General features: G+C 39.5%; 1 long non-coding RNA gene across 4 annotated transcripts in view; it reads left to right on the forward strand.

The window, feature by feature from the left end:
- Nucleotides 1-14,400, forward strand: part of LOC106020252 (uncharacterized) — a 120,239-nt gene that overhangs the window by 12,103 nt on the left and 93,736 nt on the right. The window contains exons 3-4 of one of the 4 annotated variants that reach the window (XR_002406623.4): nt 12,937-13,050; nt 13,175-13,377. The exons of 1 other annotated variant lie outside the window; for it this stretch is intronic. This is a non-coding gene — a long non-coding RNA (uncharacterized lncRNA). Of the gene's footprint in view, nt 1-12,936; nt 13,378-14,400 lie in introns of those variants that run through there. 2 more of the 4 variants (XR_002406622.4, XR_001195692.5) reach the window with 2 other exon arrangements.

Consider the following 14,400-nt stretch of genomic DNA (forward strand, 5'->3'; position numbering starts at 1 on the left):
CTGGGGATTTGCTTCCGAAAGTAGAAACAACATTTTTTATTGTTACTTTGGATAATCTCACAGCACTGGAAATTCCTCCAAGAGCAACTAAATAGTCTGAAAAGTAGCTTTGAGTTAATTAAGCGGCTAAAAGATACCCTTGGTCACGTACAGATACACTGCTTTGGGCATTAGGAATGGCCCTGCAATATTTGTTTCAGGAGGATGCAATTACTCTGGTTACAGAAACTTTGTCCAGCACCAGACCAGGTGACCAAGAGGGCTCCAATGAATAAAATAAAATGACCAATTATGATGTGTAGGTTACTTAATGAAGTAAAATTTCCATCTTATATAAGGTGTTTCTTCCAGGCCACCAGCTGACAGCGTGATACAGCTCCCGATGACTCAGTGAGTCTGAGTCACCACGCAGTATTTGACCCATCAAACGAGGCAGCGGACTCATCTGGTGTTAAATGCCCAAGCCATGGCTTGTAAAGAGAAGTTTTGCAGCAGGGTAATTACGCTAATAAACCAAGATGATGCAGTGTGTTTCTGGAGAGCACCTGTGCTTGCCTAGTGGTGGCTGGCTGATGGCAGCCTGCAGGCTGGGCTGGGCTCCGTGCAAGGAGCTAGGCCTCAGCAGCACTGCAAATGATGTGACTGCTGCAAAAGCTCATAACTGGACATAAAGGGGATGGGAAGATGGGGGAGATGCGAGGAGCGAGGGGGAAACTGCTCAGCAGTCACTGTGAGTGGCTCCAGATGTTGTTAGTTGAAGACACTGGAACAAAACTTGGATGTCATGAACATCTCCAAGGTCCACGTGGAAAATAGTTTTCCTCAGTTCATTGGCTGCAGAAGAGAGAAGCCACATGGGAGCAGCTGTTTGTGGCCCTTCCATGTTAGCAGCCCTTTCTGAGCTGTTTCCACGGTTATTTGTTGTTGTCCTTAGCATGTAACGAATGCAGGGGAACCCGAACTGATGGAGATTTTGCAGAGTCTTGTCTCTCTGGTGCTGAAACTATCTGCTACATCGTCTGTCCTGAGAAAAACAAATACAGACAGCAGGGATGCTTGGGTTCATGATTAATAGTTATTTTGTAATGATTCTACCTATTAAATTCAGTGTAGTGACACATTAAATTGTATAATATCCAACCTATGCCACAGCCTATGAGCAAGGCAGACTTGAAGACTTTTATTATTGTCATAAATGAGATATATGTGGGAAAAATTAACAACATTGTTCTGTTTAATGAAAGTCCAGGTTGATACCAACAAGAAATCCTGCAGTGATGCAAGCTTAACTGGTCAATGCTTGTGTCCTGGGGAGCCAGGCCTGTTATAAGATCCTGCTGCAGAATTTAGGGAATAACGTGTTGTGTGCCAGGTGGTATGTGCAGGATGCTCTTAGGTACTGCTTGATAGTGCAGATGTTCCAGTGAGACAAATTTGTGCCATTTATCTTATGAAATAAGCAGGGATCTATGATGGTTCAAGCCTCATTGACAAAATTGCCAGCTGAGGTAAAATAATAGCATTGACTACTGGGGATGAAGAAAAATTGATTTTTTTAAAATCTCATAAGTGATTTGCAGAGATTAAAGTTAGATAACTCATATTAAACATAAAAATTGAGAGAATAAATAAGAAACACTTTTAGACCAATTAAACAGAATCCATTTGCAGCTTATAATAAACTTCAGGCAGCTCCTTGGCCAAAATACAATTTTGGAGCTATGATGTATGAACAAGTGTATGGGCTGGGTAAACTGTTCTTGCAGCTAATGCTGCTAGGAGGGTGAATAAAATGGATCAGCTCATTCTATGCATTTCCACTTAAATTTTCCTTAGTGTACCAATGTTTTTGGAGTTATGTATTGCTGTGGTTATCATGGAGTCCATCAGGAATAGTCCTGCATTACTGCCTAATTGCTGGGTCTAACTCTTAGTGAATATCTGAATTAAACCACCATGAATATATCTAGAAAATGGTTTCAGAGAGGTGGGAATATAAAAACAAAAATGATTTTTTGATTATTTATTTTTCTGTGAAGAATTTACACTTCTCAAGGAAATGTCAGAAATTTTTACTCTTATCAAAATTGTTACTTTGTTCTAAGATTATGAAAATCTATAGATAAAAGCCATTTTTGTCCAGTTCTAATAATCATTAAGGCTGTTAGTACAAGCTTGTATAACACAAGCAGTATATTGTGCACTTCTGAAGCACTTTCTCCATTTCTCTAAAGAGCAGGTTAGTTTTCAGTCTGGCAACAGCTTCCTGCTGTCATCAGAAAAATTGTTGTCAAAATATACAAGGCAGTCATGGCAGGTGTCTGGCCCTGATCATCTCAAACCATTACTAAAAGGTCAAGGGCTAAGACTTCAGTTAAAAAAAGATAATTTTTTTTAATGCATATCCCTTGCAGAAAGTTTGACACTAGTTCATGGTTGAAGAAAAGTGGATCTCTTCAAGTTGTGGTGTCATATCAGGTTTGCCTATCAAATTGTTATGTCATGTCACATAATCTGACATGACAGAGCTAGCTCAGCTTCACATGGCACAGCATGATGTCACTCTTGGAAGAGCTAAAAATCGTTTATTTAAGCCAAGTCTGGAAAATGTGGTTTAAGAGAAAATGTGTGGGAAGAAAGAGGAAGTGAATCAAAGAAATGTTTGCATTAATTTTTGATATTGGAATATAGACTTGCAAACTTTATCACTTTTAATATCTTACTCGTGTGTGTGTATATATATATATCTGTTTAAATTGAGTTATGGTGGCCCAAGTCAGGCTTGAGATCTAAATGGGCAGAACTGCTGACCACACAAATGCTGAAGGCACCTGATAAGAGGTGGTGTAGGTGTTAATGCTTGGCACCTGGCAGGAAGGTTTGGGAAGATGCTTTGTAAAAACTAGAGTGGTTTTGTGGTGGCAGTAAAGAAAGAATAGAAACTTTGGGAGCCTCAGCTTGAACTCTTTGGGGATTATATCCCTGTTCACACTGCTCTGAACATGTTCATTACTTTTCTACCAAACCCTGGAATCTTACTAAGCGTCACTTGAACGCTAATGTTGAGGAAAATTGCGTGAATGATAGTAATGATGTACAATTACAATAAATACATGGATGTAGCTGGGAGCTTGATTTTCTTTTTCTATTTCTTAGAGTTTTATTATTCATTAAACTTGCTGAGCCCAACTTCCTTCACTTACATCAGTTTTACTACAGTCTTTACTGATGTTACCTTTACTGATACCAGCGGAGTTCAACAGGCATAACAAAAGTAACTAAAAGGAGAATAAATTCCACATTAATTAGCCAGCATGCATGATTTTATGCTGCTTAATGACTCTTGTAATCATCTACAACTGTATAAAGTGAATGGCAATCATACCCAGGCAGAGCTATACAAGAACACATACCTCTCATAATGAATTCACCCATTTTATCCTTTTCTTAATAGAAAAGACTGCACTGTTCTCTAAAATCATATCTACAGTATAAATGGTGACAGGGAAAGTAATGATTATAAACAGCCCTCTATGATCTCAGACTGGTTTTTTACCCAGTAGAAAGTGCTATGAGCCCCCAGCCTGTCCTCGTGCTTTAATGAGCCTTTCCAGGCTGGGAAGGATTGGCAGGGTAAAGCTCTTAGGACCTCATCTAAAGACCACTGAAGCAAGCAGAAAGATTATTTGTTTACAGCCCATTATACTTCAGTTTTGTACAGCAATTCCCAGGCTTGCTGGCTTGTTTTATTTTTGTTAACAAGACAAGAAGGTTTTGCAGGAAGAGCTTCAGGGTTCCTTGCACTGAAGAAGGGTGCAAGCTGGTATCTAAAGATCTTTGGACCAGGGTATACAAACAAGTCAGGATCTACTACGTCAGGCAAAGGCTTACTTTGATATGCACAAACTGTGAGTTTGGCTCAAGCCCAGCTGAACACAGCATTTTGTAGGAAGATGGCTCTGTTCTCTGTTGCTGTCTCCCAGGTATTTATTCACGGTGGTAGGGGGGATCATGTCTAATAAAGTCCATAAAGATATTTCACTTTAAGTACGAGCATGACCTGTTACTTCCCATTCTGTTGTATAGGTGTTTAATCCAACACGATTTTGCCTTTCTAGCTTAGGAAGCAACTGTCAAAAGCTCCAGGATAGACCTGGACTCTCAGTGAGCGGAGCACCCAGCACTAAAAAGATATCAGTCATACCTAGTGTTTAGAGACACTCAATTACACACAAATGATCAATAGAGCCAAATCAGTGCTGAATTGCACCCAGATTAGACCTACTATGCAACACTACATTTCTGATTAATTACTGTTACTCTGAGCCACCACTTCTCTTGATTTTTACCTGCATTCAAGCATATCAGTGTTCTCTATTTTTGTTTTTGATATTGAAAAGAAAATTAAGGTTGTGCTAGGTTTCCAAATGTTATGGAAGTGATTCCCCAAATACCCCTCAATTTCAGGGATGTCTAATGGACTGTGTGTGCATGAAGTTCCTGGCCGAATCTAGCTGTGCTGTCAGTGAAAGGGTGAAAAGGAAAGTTCAGCTGCTGAGGATACAAATTAAAATGGTTTCCTCCATTTGAAAAGATGTGGGATTTTATACTAGATTGAATTTGACACCATACCACTAAAGTGAATATAATTCACTGTGATCTTTTTGCCATTTAGAACCAATGGCCCATTCATGTGTAAATGCACAGAGTTAAAGAAAAAAAAGCACTGACAAAGTAAAGATAGACTGTAATGTCATCTGTATCCAAGCAATCAGCTTCATTGTGTCCCTGTGACAAAAGGAAGAGTAAATATTAAACTTAAAAAGGACCACAGTTTTACAGTCGTTCAGGAGTGTAGGTTTTATTACAAAATATATTCAGCAGCTGTATTTTGAGTGTGTGTATATCAATCCGTATTATACAGACTGCATGAACTGACTACAGAGGCTAATTCACTGCTTAATACTGAATCACACCTACTACAGGAACAGAAATTAAGCATCCATGTGAGGAATGATTGTAGATGATTTTAGTCTCTTAAACAGAAATATAACTTGTGCTATTTACAGAATGATAGGTATAAGATACTAGAGATACATAGGAGCTAATTCTTTGAGTCCATGGAAGCTGTGACATCCCCATCTAGTGCAGCCTGCCACAAAACCAAAATTCAGAGCGGTGCAGGAGGCTGGGCTCCCCAGAGCAAGTTCTGTCCCTGCTTTTTGGTAGGTAAAATGAGCACATGTACCAATGGGCACATAGTCAGGTCTCCGATATTATTTTCCTTGGCATGCCAACTCTTCTGTTCTGCCAAAGCTAAGAAAAGGAGTGCTTGCTGCCCCCAGTGCTTGCTGCATCCCTAGATCCCATTGATTTTAGGCACTGGCCAAAATGATTTGCAGCTCTTGCAGACTTGCTAAATGCAGCTGCATTTTGAATTGTTTCATTTTCAGACCTGTTTTGTGAATTGATTCAGCACTTACACTGTAATGCCAACACCTTTCTTATCTAGATTGCGAAGGTTTCTGACAGATGCGCTGGGGCTCTCCTTAAACAGCATCCTGAGACCCCCAAACCCAAATGTTTACAGATTTTGTGCCTGCATTCTAATGTGTTTTTCAAGTAGTTACTAGATGTGTGTTTCCAGTAATAATCTACAGCACACTAGATGAAGGTTAAAGGAGAAAATATACTGACTTTACATTCTAATGGAATTATTGATCTTAATTGTTTAGATATATGCCCATTAATCTAGTACAACAAAATATCCATAAAGACTTCTTAATTTTAAGACTTTATATTTTTTGGTCTTCATTTAAATCTCAGGACAGGTGATTTATCTTGGAAAAAAACACAACACATTAACAGTAAATTTACGTGGTGACGCCACCTCGAAGCAATACATCAAACACAAACAGCATGCAAATCTTTCGTGAGCCTGCAACTTCATTATCTGTGAAAATCCATAAAAAGTGTATTTTCTGTTTATAGCTAAGTAGTAGTCAGAAAGGGCTAAGAGACTTTATATTCTAACACGCTTGAGAACATCTATTCATCATCATCTCTGCAACATTCTGGACAAGACTTTTAATAATTCTCATAACATTTTTCTTGGCCTGTGGTTGAGAAACATTAATGATGCTTCAGTTATATTTAAAATATTAGTAATTAACCATGCTATTATAAGGCCATTACATTCTCTTCATAGCCATAGCTATTTTTAAAAATGTGTGTAAGGTACTTCTGTGTTTGGATCTTCAGTAATAATGTGCATCAGGTGCACTAAATATGCAGTATGTTTGCATTGCCTGAGATGACTCAGTGAGTGGGGACTGATGTGGTGACCCTCCTGTTTTGGGCAACAGGAAAATAAAGATAGGAAATATGGGCAAATAAGAACAAAGATATTTTTTTTTCTATTGGTTTGTGAACTTCCAATAGACTCACTCTTTATGCCATAATTAGATTAATTTCTGCTAAAAACTTTGAACCTGCAGTCTGAAGGAAGAATGAAAGAATAGAGCCAGAGCTTTCTCTACTGCTTTGACGTCTCCTGATGTACTCTGTTTCAGTCTTTTCCTGCTCTTGGTTTTGTCCCCTCATTCATTTATGGTGGTATAATGATAGTAGTATGCAATTTTAGGAAGAATTTCTATTCTGAACTTAAACAAAAAGAAAGAAAAAGGTTTTTAGAATGCATATTGAGAACTGGGAAGATTAAGAAATGGTAGGTAGCCATCGATTTAGTAATCACTTTGCTATGTTAGGTGCAATTGGTGCTGTTTAGCATCTTTGGAGATTTAGCATATTATGTATTTACCACATTTTAAGACTGTTGGAACTCTCAACAGTGGCAACTTTTAGTTTCATTGAGTTTTCCAGCAGAATTGGCCTCTACATCATAAGAAAAGAGGTTAGGGACAGAGCTATGAGTTCAGGGTCATTTCAGCTCCTAGGTCAGAGAGGGTCGAAGGTGGGTAGGAAAAATACAGAGAACTATCCAGTTTTGGGCATCAGCAAGAGAAACTTCTGGTGCTGAAGATACTATTTGACATTAATACAGGCAGCTTGTGTTTAAATGTGACGGGAAGGTAAGAGAACGTTATAATTGAATATAAAATGTTAGAAATATATTAAATACCAAATTATATTGAGCACAGTAGCGCTAAAAGAACTTTTCAGGATTCAACTAATGAGCAATATGGAAAATAAGAGGAAATAAATTTAAAAGGAAAGCCCTAGGTGAAAATAGAAGATGCATTATATACAAATTACAAGCCATCTAATAATGCCAGCTTTTTAATTGCTTCAAAATGTGGACACATTTGCATTATTAGACTGAAGCCATATGTTTCTTCATGGGACCTGACAGCCAATGGATTCATTTATGTGCCCTATTCCAGAACATGAAGCAAACAGTGCTGCTTATCATTTATTCATTAGCATTTATTGCAAAAGATTTGATCAGCTGTCTTTTTTTTTTTTTTTTAGTGAATCTTGATTTAGACTTCTTAAAGGAATATTGCTTGTTATTTCCACTGAGCAGTCTGAGGCACAGTATCACAGTATGTATCGTGCTATACGTGTCGTGGCTCCCTGAGCAGGTTGTCTTCAAATCTCAATGAGTTTTTCATTTGCCTGCAAGATTCTTGAAACCTTATGTGCAGGACAGAAGTTTCTGTCTACTTTCAGATAGCACAAGCAGAGAAAGAGATTGTTATGGAAGCTAAGGAGTTTAACAGTCATTTGATCAAGGACAAGGGAAATCATCCTCAAGGAGATCATGTCGGTATTCTTGATTATTGATTGGTATTCTTGAAAGGAAGCAGAAAGAAAGATGTTTTATGGATTTTTTTTTTTTTAACTTTGAATATTGATCCATTTTCTACATGTGACAGCTCACTCATCAGATTTGTTAAGAGCTAATATCATTCCATTCTTCTTGCAAGAGATCCCCTGTAACAGAATACATCTTTCTGGGGAAGAAAAAGACTCTTCAGAAATGTCCAATGAAGAATGAGAGCTACGGAGTGCGGTGTGTGGTATAAACCATACAATATCTGCCAGGTTTAGTTAATTTGACCTAATTCTGCATGTGGAAAATTGCTGTGGTGCAGGGAGTAATGCTTTTAGTGCTCAGAGGCACTGGCTGCAATTGCCGGTGATATTTGCGGTGTTTATGAACATCATAATGAAGAGGGTTTCAGATAGATCTTGAACTCCTGTGATCTTGCCTGTTCAAATTAGGTTGTCAGTTAATAGGTTATTTTATTAATATGGCTGTTCAAATGTGTATTTAATCAAAGTATAGGAAGCCTAACCTATGAAGCTCAAATGAAGACGTTGTCCTGGTTTGGGCTCCATTGCAAAGTAATTTATTCTGTAGTTCACATGATGATGTAGCTCTTCTGTGGACTGACAGCTGTGGCCTTTTGCTAGTGTAAGGTGGGTCTGGAGTCTGAACCCTGAGATGACTTCTGCATGTCCTGACTTTTTTATGCCTAAATTCTCTAACTATTCTGCATAGATGAACTAAACCCATTAAACTCCTGGAAAAAAAAAAAGTAATTATGCAAGAAATGTGAATAAATTATGCATGAGAATAAATATATTAAATTAAAGCACTTTAGATCAGACGCAGGCCAACTCACAATGTGTGTGCTGTACAGCAGTGAAGTTGTATGAACACAGAGATCGAGATCCACATCCATAACAAACAATGCAGTCTGTTACATTTTAAGTCGATGGATTTGCATTCATTTGTATATAATTTTCTGTTGAAGAGTCAATCATTTTCTGATGTTTGAGCAAGTTCATGGTATGATATGCAAACATTATAAAATTTAATCAGATGGCATTAGATTTGTTGAAGTAAACAAACCTCAGTGATAATGACAGGATGTTATGGATTTCTGATCACTTCTATCATTTAAATTTAGTTCAGTGTTGTAGAGCTCATTACTGAAAAGAAGATGGTGATGTGTTCTATGAAAGGTTATGGTAGCTTAGGACAAACCCATGATTGTTGTAGTCAGTATGTGGTGAGAAAATCATTAACTGGACATATCACTGGTACGCACAATACCATAGACTAAAGCACACCAGGAAGTTTTGCTCCCAGAGTATATTTTGTATTGATCTCAACTGACATACACATGTTGTGATGACTCTTCAAAGACTCATAGGAAATAAGGCTGGAAGTGACCCTTAACAATAAGTGTTGAGTTAGGCCTAAAACTTGCAGATAGGCCTGTAACTCCATCAAATAGAAGAATATGATCAGTGTTATATTACATGATAATATTAAAGTACTTGTCTTATTAGTTTATATCACTTTTCTAATAAACCACAATTTTGATTTATTATGTTAAAAATTACAAATTTGCATGCCTGTTTTTCTGCTCTTTGCTTATCATATAGCAACAATGCCAGCACTTCTCCAGCTTGTATACCAAACACAGTTGGTGGTAAATAGATACTTCCCACTAAAACCAGATTCATCATTGATGCTTAATTCTTTCTTAGTATTTAGTTTCTGGGCTGGGGCAGGGAAGTTACACAGAAATGCAGGGAGCATGCTGGTATGGCTTGGCTTGACTGCTCTTCTGCTGCAAGGCAAGGACTTTTTGGGTATGTGGGGCAGTGTTATTCCTGCTGCCCCCTGGTAAATCACAGCTACTGCCCACACGAGGGGTCTTTGTGGTGCAACACTGTGGTCCACTGCACCTTGTGCAGATCTGCGTTTGCACCTGTGATAAATGTAGGTGGTCACCCAAGTCCAGGTGTTGTGTAGGAAGTGATGAGGAAAACATGAGTACAGGTAAAATAAGGGCTTTTTTGTTTGGAGGGGGGTTGACAAAATTATGAGTTGTTTGTAATTACACTGACATAATAATTTCTAAGTACCCCTAAGGGAATTTAAAGTTTATCCTAAGTGCAGCAAAGGGGGGAAAAAAACGAAACAGCATCAAAAAAGCAGCCCTCAGTGGTCTATTACATATGCTGAAGTGCATGTGGCATTCTATTTGGGAAAAGAGAGTGGCTTTAAAAAGAATATTTCATTTGACTCCATCTGCAATGAAGAATGGGGAATGAGAGTAAAATAAATAGGACTATGACAGGAATGAGAAGATCTGATTTATATTGTGGAATAGAAAAACATAAATTCTTTCCAAGATACTGAAAAAGCTTTGCAGATCAAACACTGAAAGGAGATCGTCCTTCCTCCAGTTTGGTTGTTTTGTATAAGTTTTAGTCTGAAGTCACCCATGGTAAGTTTGAGAAGGGAGCAAGGCTAGTGTGCCTCTGTAATGCAAAATAGAAGTGGGCTGTTCATCATTATCTTCAGAAGAAGTATATTTTAATGGTAGGCTGATTTTTCTGCATATTATATAAAGCCCCATTTTTCAAGAATTAGAAATGTGAAAATGTTACATTAAATGAGACACTGAAATATTTAACCCATTTTCAGAGGAGAAGAACAAACACTTAAAAAGGAAAAAAAAAGTTTTAAAAAATTGAAGAACATTCTCTAGCTATCACGCCTCAGATATCAAGTTATCACTTCTCCAGCAGAGCCTGGTGGGCTGCTGGGGAGCTGAAGGAGTCGTGTTTCCCATGGGTGCATCCTGGGGGAGCGTGTCTTTATGGGGGCGTGGGGCTGCCTCAAGTCTGGCAGCACCTTTATTCCCATGTAATGGCTTTTCATCAGAAGATGGCAGCAAAATCTTATGAACCATAACACTTGCTATCCTGCCTTCCCATTGTTAGGGTGCCAGGGACAACATGAGGGATCTGCTGGAGCCAGCTTTGAACTGTCTTCCTTCTTCAGTTACCCCGGACAAAGCCATATAGTTCCTCGCTCCATGCATATCAAACGCTGTGGGCTGCATCCTCTCCCTTTTTTCCTTTGACCAGATAGCTCTTATAAAAATGCTTCACTAGGGCTCTCTGCATACCACCTGTGAAAGCAGACTCTGTGAGTGTCATTAAACCAGCTGGGAGCCTTCAGCAGCTCTGCTGCATTGCAGTGCTGGGGGGCTCAGCTCAACCGGGGGAGTTGGTGGCTGCCTACCTTGGCCAGGGCAGCTCCGGCCTCCTGGTGTTGTGAAGGTGATTTCTTTGGACAAGAGGAAAACAGCTTCAGGCTTCTGTCCTATGGCTGGTCCATGGAGCCCTCTTGGTGTGGGTTTGCAGATGGCCACCCTTGGGTGCCTGACTCATGCTCATAGCACAACAAGCCCAAGTGACTGCTGGGCTCCCTGTTGAGGTGTCAGGAGCCAAAACAAATTTCTATGTGCCACCGTGGCTCTAGTCTCTGCCTTTCAGCTGTCGGACTTTATTTTGTTCAATTTCTTAGTGCTATGGTTTCACATCCTTGTGTGTGTTTCCTCAATGCACAGTATTTGAATTCTGCAAGGGCGCTACTGCCATGGTGAGGGTTCAGCTGGAGCGAGCACTAAGTGTTTGCTGGTTGCTTTAATCTCTTTAATCTATTTGTTGGCTCGTAGTTGCTCTTTGGGAACTGAGTGCTTATGTTAGAGCTCAGGCTTTCCTGGAGGGGTTTGGCTGCATACTGATGTCCATCTTCTTATAGGAAAAAAACTTAACCGGAGGTATCATTTGTTTCTTCTACTACAGGAAGCAACAACTACACAGTCCTTACCTCTGCTGGTGCTCTACAGAAGTGATGTTGAATTTTTAAGTATGTAAACAGGGAATGATATTTGTGTATACTAGAGCTTAACACCACCTTAAAAGTGATTACATGTTATTAATACAGAATTCATAATTTGGTCCCACTATTGTGTAGTTTGTTCAATTCCTAATCCTTTTAGAATAACCTCAATAATAAACATGGCATTTCCATGTAGCATTCTGGGCATCTTTCTTCTGAAGAAGTTTCTGTAACTTATGATCTGTAATTAGAATCCAATTTAATTATATGTTCTGCAAAGAAATGCTTCTTGAGCAGGGCTTTGTTTTTATGCAGCTGCTGGAAACAGGGATGAAACTGTGGGTTGTAAGAAATAGCTCAGAGGTGAGGGCAAAGTGTCTTCAGAAGCGATCAAAGTTACTGACAGATGAATGTAATCTGCCATATGGACTGTGTGGCATCATATATGGTGTCTAAAAGAGGTACGCATAAGCTTGCATAGCATAAGTCATTTGATGCAAAATATATATATTTTGACTGTTTAATGACATGTTTCTGTATGAAACTTAGCAAATCAAAGACAGTGTTTGTACAGTTTCTTTCCTTTGGGAAATGTCAACACAAAAACCTTAACTAAAAATTCTGAAACATTTTTTTCCAGGGTTTTCTTCATATGCTCAAAAACATACAGGAAAAACTTTAACAACTGTATTATTAACTTAAGGCTAATTCAGACTCATTTTGGCCTTGAACATGAATAATTTGAGACTGACCTGATGATGGTTAAAATTCTTTCTTGTTTAACTGAAGGAGCATGCACTCATTTCATTAACTTCTTGCAGGCAATATTGGAAATTACTTAATTTGACTTTGGAAATGACTTAATTTGTTGAGATTCATGGCAAAGGTTTTTGGAAAACTGCCTGCAGCAGGAGGTGCATGTAATAGATACATATTTCTAGCTTGCAGGCTATGGTGGTGTATGAATTGATCATATAAAAAGGTCTGTTTCTTGGGAAGGTCTTCAGAGAATGCAGTGAAGTTATAAACTCACAGAAATGGACAAAAAAAGTGTGCTTCAGACTAGATTCAGTGACTTCATACACACATTTTTCCTCTACTGCTGATAAAAAGAGTTGAAAAAAAGATGGCATTGGGCCCAGGTGATTAATAAAGGGCAAATAGTTGACTTTAGAAAAATTTAGCTGTTCTAGTTATTTTTACTGAACAGTAATTGATTTCCTCCATGAAAAATGTCTGAGTGCTGTTCATCATTTCAGCTGAGACGCGTTAGAACAGCCAGGACCGTGTCGGTGCTCCCAGCTGCAGAAGGTGTGCTCAGCAGACGGATGGAGCGAGGGCAGGCAGGGATCTGTGTTGGTGCCTGTGCCAGGGTAGGAAAGCAGCCTTGTGGTGGCTCTCCAGGACTGCTGTGTGCAAAGGGAACTGCGCAGAAAACTCACTCTAAGGACTAGTGCTTAAATGTGCACTGAAATATTAATGCAACCTCATTTTCAGATGGCAGGACTCTCCTGAACGAAGCCATATGTTGTACTCGCGGGGGACGAGAGGTGGCTCAGTCTCTGCTTGGAGAAATGTGGCGATGTTGAGAAGACTGGCCTGAGTCAAGTTCAGGGTTTCAGCAGTTTTCTCCTCTACTTTGTCCTTTCTGCTTCAGATTTTAAGACAAGACATACTGCAAAAGCAAACTTTTTTTTTTGCGCCATATCATGCACCATGCACTTAAACCCCACAGACTTTTAGTCTTCTGCTGTACTTTTTTCTGTACTTCAAAGGATTAAAATTGAACTTGTTCCAAGTGAAAAGCAACAGCCCAAATTGACAAATTATAGTATATGTAACCCTGTGTTTCATTATAAAGACTTGGTGTGTTCAGCCTCAGTCTCCCTGGCACAGGGAGTATAGGCCTGCCTCTTCTCGGACGTCTGTCCATACCTCATGGCAAGTCTCCTGCAGCACCTACCAGCTCAAGCCTTGTTTGGTCTGTTCCTGGCCTCTTTCATGATAAACATTTTGCATGTGTTACATCCATCAGTGAGAGGGCACTACCCATAGGAGAAGGCTGACATCTCTCCTGGTTTTACAGAGGCATCTGTGGTGCCTCCTGCAGGGATGGCCTCCAGGCCGGCTGTGGTATGGTGTTAGTGGTAACACAGATGTAACCTCCGGCAGCTGCCAGCCCTTCTTGGCCAAATAAAGTGACTGTTTAAGCCTACCTCTGTCATTCCTCTCCTCTGGTTTGCATTAGGTGCAGTGCTTTTGGGATTATTTCAGGGCTAGCTGCCTCACGGTTATGTTTCCAAGTGCGGTCAGTCATCTCCAGGCAGTGTTTTGAAGTGTTTGGCTTAGTGGAGCCACTTTTTGAAAACTGTAGGGTCTTATAAATCCCAAAATGGAGATGCAGGCAAGTTGTGATGATAAGAGCCTTTGCAGTGTCAAGTATCTCTCCGCAAATTGTATGTCTGGCTTTTCCTGCAGCATCGCAGGGAAGTCCTGCAGGGCCCTGTGTACAGGGGAGGTGTCTCCTCCTCCCTGCTGACAGCCAAATTGCACAGTGCCATGGATAATTTTATATTCAATGCTTCTCTAATGTTGCATTTCCATGTAAAAAATTGCTGTCTTTGCCCCTAGGAACATTATAAAGCAGCCTGAAACTATGTTCAATAGTCCTAGTATTATTTCATATCTCTCACTGAACAAAACGAATGATGAGTTGCTTGTCC

Source organism: Anas platyrhynchos, chromosome 9 (genome assembly GCF_047663525.1).
Source record: "Anas platyrhynchos isolate ZD024472 breed Pekin duck chromosome 9, IASCAAS_PekinDuck_T2T, whole genome shotgun sequence".
Lineage (NCBI taxonomy): Eukaryota > Metazoa > Chordata > Aves > Anseriformes > Anatidae > Anas > Anas platyrhynchos.